This window comes from Bison bison, unplaced genomic scaffold, assembly GCF_000754665.1.
Source record: "Bison bison bison isolate TAMUID 2011002044 unplaced genomic scaffold, Bison_UMD1.0 scf7180017864061, whole genome shotgun sequence".
NCBI lineage: Eukaryota > Metazoa > Chordata > Mammalia > Artiodactyla > Bovidae > Bison > Bison bison.
The window spans coordinates 3637830-3647561 of record NW_011494633.1 but is presented as its reverse complement, the minus strand read 5'-3'; the positions used below and the strand labels follow the sequence as shown (position 1 = coordinate 3647561).

Sequence of the window (9732 nt, the reverse complement as noted above, 5' to 3'; positions counted from 1 at the left end):
AGACTCTTGAGAGTCCCTTGGACTGCAAGGAGATCCAACCAGTCCATTCTGAAGGAGATCAGCCCTGGGATTTCTTTGGAAGGAATGATGCTAAAGCTGAAACTGCAGTACTTTGGCCACCTCATGCGAAGAGTTGACTCTTTGGAAAAGACTCTGATGCTGGGAGGGATTGGGGGCAGGAGGAGAAGGGGACGACAGAAAATGAGATAGCTGGATGGCATCACTGACTCGATGGACATGAGTCTGAGTGAACTCCGGGAGTTGGTGATGGACAGGGAGGCCTGGTGTGCTGCGATTCATGGAGTTGCAAAGAGTTGTACATGACTGAGCGACTGAACTGAACTGAGGGAGAAAATATTTGTAAGTCATGTATCTGATAAAGGACTTACAAATCCAAAATACATAAGTGACTCAAAACTCAATAGTGAAAAAGTGAAGTTTTTTCAATAAAAAATGGAAAAAAGGTTTGGATACTTCCAAGAAAATATATGGATGGTAAATAGAGAAATGAAAAAATTTTCAGGCTTCCAGTTCAAGATGGTGGAGTAAAGGATCGGCGCTTATCTCCTCCTGCGAGAGCACCAAAACTGCAACTAGCTGTTGAACAACCATCAACAGGAGGATGCTGGACCCCACCAGAAAATGATACCTCAAGTCCAAAGACAAAGAAGAAGCCACAGAGAGACGGTAGGAGGGGCATCGTCACGATAAAATCAAATCCCGCATCCATCGGGGGGCTGACCCACAAACTGGAGAACAGTAATATCAAAGAAGTTCTCCTACTGTTGTGAAGTTTATGACATCAGGCTTCCCAGCCTGGGGATCCAACAAAGGGACTGGGAATCACCAGGGAATCTGGCCTTGAGGGCCAGGGGGATTTGATTATAGAAGTTCCACAGGACTGGGGGAAACAGAGAGTCCAGTCTTGAAGGGCCTCCTGCGCAGGGTCGGTCGGCAGGGCCTCACTACAGGGACAGGGGCACTGGAAGGTCCCCCTTTGTGAAAATGCTCTTAGAGTTCACCATTAACCCTACCATAGAGCCTGTAGACCCCAGGGCAGGGTCGCCTCAGGCCAAACAACTACCAGGGAGGGAGTGCAACCCCATCAATCAGCAGATAACTGGATTAAAGCTTTACTGAGCAAGGCCCAGCCGACCAGAGCAAGACCCAGGTTTTCCCACTACCAGTCCCTCCCAGCAGGAAGATTATACAAGCCATTTAGTCTCCTCCATCAGAGGGCAGACAGAAGAGGCAAGCAGCAGCACAGTCTCACAGTGGCTAAAACAAAAACCATATTATAGAAAGTTAATCACAATGAAAAAGCAGAAAGTTATGTCCCCGATGCAGGGACAAGATAAAACCCCAGAAAAACAACTAAATGAAATGGAGATAGGCAACCTTCCAGAAAAATGATTCAGAATAATGATAGTGAAGATGATTGAGGATCTTGGAAAAAGAATGGAGGCAAAGATTGAGAAAGATGAAAGAAATGTTTACTAAAGACCTAAAAGAACTAAACAAAAAACAAACAGATGAATAATACACTAGAAGGAATCAATAGCAGAATAACTGAGGCAGAAGAATGAATAAATGACCTGGAGGACAGAATAGTGGAAATCACTGCTGCAGAACAGAATATAGAAAAAAGAATGAAAAGAAATGAAGATAGCCTAAGAGACCTCTGGGACAACATTAAACGCAACAGTATTTGCATTATACGGGTCCCAGGGAAGAGAGAAAGGACCAGAGGAAAATATTTGAAGAACTAATAGCTGAAAACTTCCCTAACATGGGAAAGGAAATGGTCAACCGTGTCCAGGAAGCACAGAGTCCCAGGCAGGATAAAACCAAGGAGGAACACACCGAACACACATAGTAATCAAACTGACAAAAATTAGAAATAAAATATTAAAAACAACAAGGGGAGAATGACAACATAAAAGGGAACTCCCATCAGGCTGTCAGCTGATTTCTCAACAGAGACTCTACAAGCCAGAAGGGAATGCCATGACATATTTAAAGTGATGAAGGGGGGCATCCCTTGTGGCTCAGCTGGTAAAGAATCTGCCTGCAGTGCAGGAGACCTGGGTTCCATGCCTGGGTTGGGAAGATCCCCTGGAGAAGGGAAAGGCTAGGCACTCCAGTATTCTGGCCTGGAAAATTCCATGGACTGTATAGTCCATGGGGTCACAAAGAGTTGGACACAACTGAGTGACTTTCACTTTAACCTATGATAAAATGATTAAAAAAAGAAGAATAAAGTGATGAAGGGGAAAAAACCAAGAATACTCTACTCAGCAAGACTCTCCTTCAGATTTGATGGGAGAAATTAAAGGCTTTCCAGATAAGCAAAAGTTAAGAGAATTCAGCACCACCAAACCAGTTTTACAACATATGCTAAAGGAACTTCTATAGGCAAGAAACACAAGAGAAGGAAAAGACCTACAGAAAATAAACCCCAAAGAATTAAGAAAATGGTAATTTTCTTAATTACCATTAAAAGTTGCTCAGTCGTGTCCTATTCTTTGTGACCCCATGGACTGTATAGCCTACCAGGCTCCTCTGTCCATGGGATTTTCCAGGCAAGAATACTGGAGTGGGTTGCCATTTCCTTCTCCAGATCTTCCTGACCCAGGGATTGAACCTGGGTTTCCCACATTAAAGGCAGATGCTTTAGGATCATACATACTGATAATTACCTTAAATGTAAATGGATTAAATGCACCAGAGACACAGACTGGTTGGGTGGATGAAAACATGCGTATGTCTGCACTTCTACTTACTGCATCATCCTGCTTGACCCCCACAAATTGTATGTAATTATTTTATATTGTTAAATTAATCATGTTCTCATTATGGCTTGAAATTGTAATTATCTTTTTTTTTCCTGTGGCTATTGATTGTGAAAAGCAATAAACATTTTTACTATGGTGACATCGAAAAAGCAATAATGTTCCAGAAAAACATCTACTTCTGCTTTATTGACTACACCAAAGCCTTTGACTGTGTGGATCACAACAAACTGTGGAAAATTCTTCAAGAGATGGGAATAAAGAAACCTATAGGCAGGTCAGGAAGCAACAGTTAGAACTGGACATGGAACAACAGACTGGTTCCAAATAGGAAAAGGAGTATGTCAAGGCTGTATATTGTCACTGTGCTTATTTAACTTATATGCAGAGTATGTCATGAGAAATGCTGGGCTGGATGAAGCATAAGCTGGAATCAAGACAGCCGGGAGAAATATCAATAATCTCAGATATGCAGATGACACCAACCTTATGACAGAAAGCGAAGAACAACTAAGGAGCCTCTTGATGAAAGTCAGAGGAGAGTGAAAAAGCTGGCTTAAAACTCAACATTCATAAACCTAAGATCATGGCATCCGGTGCCCTCACTTCATGGCAAATAGATGGGGAAACAATGGAACAATGAGAGACACTATTTTGGGGGGCTCCAAAATCACTGCAGATGGTGACTGCAGCCATGAAATTAAAAGACGCTTGCTGCTTGGAAGAAAAGTTACGACCAACCTAGACAGCATATTAAAAAGCAGAGACATTACTCTGCTAACAAAGGTCTATCTAGTTAAAGCTATGGTTTTTCCAGTAGTTATGCATGGATGTGAGAGCTGGACTATAAAGAAAGCTGAGCACCAAAGAATTGATGCTTTTGAACTGTGGTGTTGGAGAAAACTCTTAAGAGTCTCTTGTACTGCAAGGAGATCCAACCAGTCCATCCTAAAGGAAACCAGTCCTGAATATTCATTGGAAGGACTGATGCTGAAGCTGAAACTCCAAAACTTTGGCCACCTGATGCGAAGAACTGACTCATTGGAAAAGACCCTGATGCTGGGAAGGATTGAAGGCGGGAGGAGAAGGGGATGGCAGAGGATGAGATGGTTGCATGGCATCACCAAGTCTATGGACATGAGTTTGAGTAAACTCCAGGAGTTGGCAATGGACCGGGAGGCCTGGTGTGCTGCAGTCCATGGGGCTGCAAAGAGTTGGACACAACTGAGCGATTGAACTGAACTGAACTGTTACTCACTTAATACCATTGTATCATGATTGGCAAGAGAAAAATAACAGAACTCTGTATCACCAAAACTAGGATCTAATAGAAAAACCTAAAATAACTTTCGAAAATCCAGATGCATATCAGAATTATCTTGGAATTTTTTGAAAAATACAAATGCTCAAGTATTGTTAATTTTTCTCCAAAGGTCCGGATAGATTTCTAATGAGCAGTCATATTTAAAAACAAGTGATGATCTTTTACTTTTATCTAGTTCGTTTGATTTTTTCTATTTCATACTCAGTGCTCCCATTTCATTCAGTTTATGTACTTCAATTTCTCCATTTCTTTTTTTTTTTGATGTTCTTTCTCAAGTCTTCATCAAGTGTAGTAGAAAAGCTTTTGTGTACATATATATAAATATGTATAATATATATTTTAGAAAACTTATGAATTTTTGCCTAACTAAAAAAATTATGACATTTTGATACTACTTGACTTAGTATGAATAGAATGCCAGATTTCTCATTAAAAAACAGATATGCTACAAGCAAAAAAGGTTCACTGTATAGCATTGGGACTATAGTCAGTATCTTGCAGTTACCTATGGTAGAAAATAATTCCCCAATACTACATGAATACATGTGTATTTGTGTAGCTGAATCACCTTGCTGTGCACCTGAAACACGGCCAACGCTACCTCAGTAAAACACATGTATTAAAAATAAAGGGTCACGCATGACAAACCTACCACTGGTGTCACACGCAAATGGAGGAAGTGACAAGATAACCATGTCCAATCTGACCACTTTTATTTAACAGAGTTTTGGAAGTCCTAGCTACAGCAATCAGAGAAGAAAAAAAAGTAAAGGGAATCCAAATTAGAAAAGAAGTTAAACTGCCACTGTTTGCAGATGACATTATACTCTACACTGAAGATCCTAAAGACGTTACCAGAAAACTACTAGAGCTCATAAATGAATTTGGTAAAGTTGCAGGTAACAAAATCAATACACAGAAGTCAGTTGCATTTCTATACACTAACAACGAAAGATCAAAAAAAAATTCAAGAAGCAATTCCACTTATCATTGCATCAAAAAAGAATAAAATACATAGGAACAAACTTACCTAAGGAGACAAAAGACATGTATTCCTCTTTTGCTATAAGATGCTGATGAAAGAAATCAAAGAAGACATAAACAGATGGAAAGATATACCATGTTTGTGAATCGGAAGAATCGATATTGTCCAAATGACTATACTACCCAAGGTGATCTACAGATTCAATGCAATCCCTATCAAATTACCAATGGTATTTTTCACAGAACTAGAACAAAAAATTCTCAAAATTGATATGGAGACACAAAATAGCCAAATATACCCTGAACAGCCAAAACAGTTTTGAAAAAGAAAGCCAGAGCTGTAGGAATCGGGCTCCTTGATTTCACACTACACTACAAAGCTCAGTCATCAAAACAGGACGGTAGTGGCACAACAACAGAAATACAGATCAATGGAGCAGATAGAAAACCCGAAATAAGCCCATGCACCTACAGTCAGTAATCTGTGACAACGGATGCAAGACCACACAATGCTGGAAAGACAGTCTCTTCAGCAAATGGTGCTGGGAAAACTGGACAGCCACGTGTTTAAAAAAAAAAGAAGTTAGACCATTCCTTAATTCCATACATAAAAATAAGCTCAAAATGAATTAAAGACCTAAATGTTAGACTGGACACTATCAAACTCTTACAAGAAAACATATGCAGAACACTCTCTGACATAAGTCACAGCACATCTTTTTTAATCTATCTCCCAGAATAGTGGAAATAAAAGCAAAAAGAAACAAATGGGACCTACTTAAACTCAAAAAGCATTTGCACAGCAAAGGAAACAAAAAACAACCCACAGACTGGGAGAAATATTTTTCAAATGATGTGACTGATAAGGGATTAGTCTCCAACATTTCCAAACAGCTTATGACACTTAATAGAATAAAAACAACCCACTCAAAAAACGGGCAGAAGACCGCAAGAGACACTTCTGCAAAGAGGACACACAGATGGTCAACAGGCCCAGCACCACCAGCTATTAGAGAGACGCAAACCAAAACTATAATTAGATACGACCTCACACCAGTCAGGATGGCAATCATCAAAAAATCCACAAACAATGAACGCTGGAGAGGGTGTGGAGAGACAGGAACCCTCCTGCCCTGTTGGTGGGAATGTAAGCTGGTACAGCCACTATGGAGAACAGTATGGAGGTTCCTTAAAACACTAAAAATAGAGTTGCCATATGACTGTGCAATCCCACTCCTGGGCATATATCCCGAGAAAAGCATAGCCCCCAAAACACACACACCCCAGTGTTCACTGTGGCACTGTTTACAACAGACAAGACATGGGAGCAACCTAAATGTCTGTCGACAGGAATGAATAAAGACGACGTGGCACATAAACACAAGGGAATATTACTCCGCCATTAAAAAGAATGAGATACGGCCATCTGAAGCAACATGGATGGACCTAGAGTGTGTCATGCTGAGTGAAGTAAGTCAGAGGAGGGGAAATTTCATATGATATCCGTTATATGTGGAATCTAAAGAGAAATGATACAGATGAACTTACTTACAAAACACCCTCTTTCAAACAAAACACCCTCTTCCAACAACATAAGAGAAGACTCTACACATGGACATCACCAGATGGTCAATACAGAAATCAAACTGATTATATTCTTTGCAGCCAAAGATGGAGAAGCTCTATTCAGTCAGCAAAAACAAGACCAGGACCTGACTGTGGCTCAGATCATGAACTCCTTATTGCCAAATTCAGACTGAAATTGAAGAAAGTAGGGAAAACCACTAGACCATTCAGGTATGACCTAAATCAAATCCCTTACAATTATACAGTACAAGTGACAAATAAATTCAAGGGATTAGATCTGACAGAGTGCCTCAAGAACCATGGACGGAGGTTTGTGACATTGTACAGGAGGCAGTGATCAAGACCATCCCCAAGAAAAAGAAATGCAAAAAGAAAAATGGTTGTCTGAGGAGGCCTTACAAATAGCTGAGAAAAGAAGAGAAGCTAAAGGCAAAGGAGAAAAGGAAAGATATACCCATTTGAATGCAGAGTTCCAAAGAACAGCAAGGAGAGATAAGAAAGCCTTCCTCCGTGATCAATGCAAAGAAACAGAGGAAAACAATAGAATTGGGAAGACTAGAGATCTCTTTAAGAAAACCAGAGATACCAAGGGAACATTTCATGCAATGATAGGCACACTAAAACAGAAATGGTATGGACCTAACAGAAGCAAAAGATATTAAGAAGAGGTGGTAAGAATATATAGAAGAACTATACAAAAAAGATCTTCACAACCCAGATAATCATGCTGGTGTGATCACTCACCTAGAGCCAGACATCCTGAAATGCGAAGTCAAGTGGGTCTTATGAAGCATCACTACGAACAAAGCTAGTGGAGGTGATGAATGCCAGTTGAGCCATTTCAAATCCTAAAAGATGATGCTGTGAAAGTGTTGCACTCAATATGCCAGCAAATTTAGAAGACTCAGCAGTGGCCACAGGACTGGAAAAGGTCAGTTTTCATTGCAATCCCAAAGAAAGGCAATGCCAGAGAACTATCGCAAATATGCACTCATCTCACACGCTAGCAAAGTAATGCTCAAAATTCTCCAAGCCAGGCTTCAACAGTATGTGAACTGTGAACTTCCAGATGTTCAAGCTGGATTTCAAAAGACAGAGGAACCAGAGATCAAACTGCCAGCATCCACTGGATCATTGAAAAAGCAAGAGCATTCCAGAAAAACATCTACTTCCGCTTTATTGACTACACCAAAGCCTTTGACTGTATGGATCACAACAAACTGTGGAAAATTCTTCAAGAGAATTTTCCAGTGGAAAATTCTTCAAGAGAATTTTCCAGGGAATACCAGACCACCTGACCTGCTTCCTGAGATATCTGTATGCAGGTCAAGAAGCAACAGTTAGAACTGGACATAGAATAACAGACTGGTTCCAAATAGGAAAAGGAGTACGTCAAGGCTGTATATTGTCACCATGCTTATTTAACTTATATGCAGAGTACATCATGAGAAATGCTGGGCTGGATGAAGCATAAGCTAGAATCAAGACTGCTGGGAGAAAAAATCAGTAACCTCAGATATACAGATGACACCACCCTTATGACAGAAAACAAAGAACTAAAGAGCCTCTTGATGAAAGTGAAAGAGGAGAGTGAAAAAGCTGGCTTAAAACTCAACATTCAGAAAACTAAGATCATGGCATCTGGTCCAATCACTTCATGGCAAATAGATGGGGAAACAATGGAAACAATGAGAGACTAGTTTTTGGGATCCATAATCACTGTAGGTGGTGACTATAGCCATGAAATTAAAAGATGCTTGCTGCTTGGAAGAAAAGCTATGACCAACCTAGACAGCATATTAAAAAGCAGAGACATTACTTTGCCAACAAAGATCTGTCTAGTCAAAGCTATGGTTTTTTCAGTAGTCATGTATGGATGTGAGAGTTGGACTATAAAGAAAGCTGAGCACCAAGGAATTGATGCTTTTGAACGGTGGTGTTGGAGAAGACTCTCGAGAGTTCCTTGGACTGCGAGGAGATCCAACCAGTCCATCCTAAAGGAAATCGGTCCTGAATGTTCATTGGAAGGACTGATGCTGAAGCTGAAACTCCAAATCTTTGGCCACTTGATGCGAAGAACTGACTCATTGGAAAAGACCCTGATGCTGGGAAAGATTGAGGGCAGGAGGAGAAGGGGACAACAAAGGATGAGATGGTTCTATGGCATCACCAACTCAATGGACAGGAGTTTGAGTAAACTCTAGGAGTTGGTGATGGACAGGGAGGACTGGCGTGCTGCAGTCTGTGGGGTTGCAAAGAGTCAGACACGACTGAGCGACTGAACTACCAAACTGAAGAAGGTATAGAGCAAAAGGAGCCCTACTGCACTGTCAATGGGAATGTAAATTGATACAGCCACTATGGTGAACACTATGGAGATTCCTTAAAAAAACTAGGAATAAGGCTGCCACATGACCCAGCAATCCTACTACTGGGCGTATACCCTGAGAAAACCATGATTCTAAATGACACATTTATCCCAATGTTTATAGAAGCACTATTTACAGTTTTCAGGACATGGAAGCAACCTAGATGTCCATCGACAGACGAATGAATAAAGAAGATACAGTACATATATACAATGGAATATTACTCAGCCATAGAAAGAATGAATTTGAGTCAGCTGTATTGAAGTGGATGAACCTAGAGCCTGTTACACAGACTGAAGTGAGTCAGAAAGAGAAAAATATATATTAATGCATATATATGGAATCTAGAAAAGCAGCACTGATGAACCTATTTTTAGAGAAGAAATGGAGACCCAGAGAGCATGGACTTGGGGACACGGTGGGGAACGGAGAGGGTCGGACGAAGTGAGAGAGGAGCACCGACGTGTACACAGCACCACGTGTAAAACAGAGAGCTAGTGGGAAGCTGCTACGTGACACAGGGAGCCCAGCCTGGCGCTCTGTGATTACCTAGAGGGGCGGGAGGGGAGGCAGAGAGAGCGGCTCAAGAGGGAAGGGAAATATACAATTATGGCTGATTGTTGCTGTTATAGGACAGAAACTCATACAACACTGTAGGGCAATTATCCACCAATTA

General features: G+C 40.9%; 1 protein-coding gene across 1 annotated transcript in view; it reads right to left on the bottom strand.

Annotated features, from left to right (window-relative positions):
• TUBGCP4 (tubulin, gamma complex associated protein 4) overlaps positions 1-9732 on the bottom strand; it is a 42076-nt gene that overhangs the window by 13328 nt on the left and 19016 nt on the right. The gene's annotated exons all lie outside the window — the stretch shown is intronic.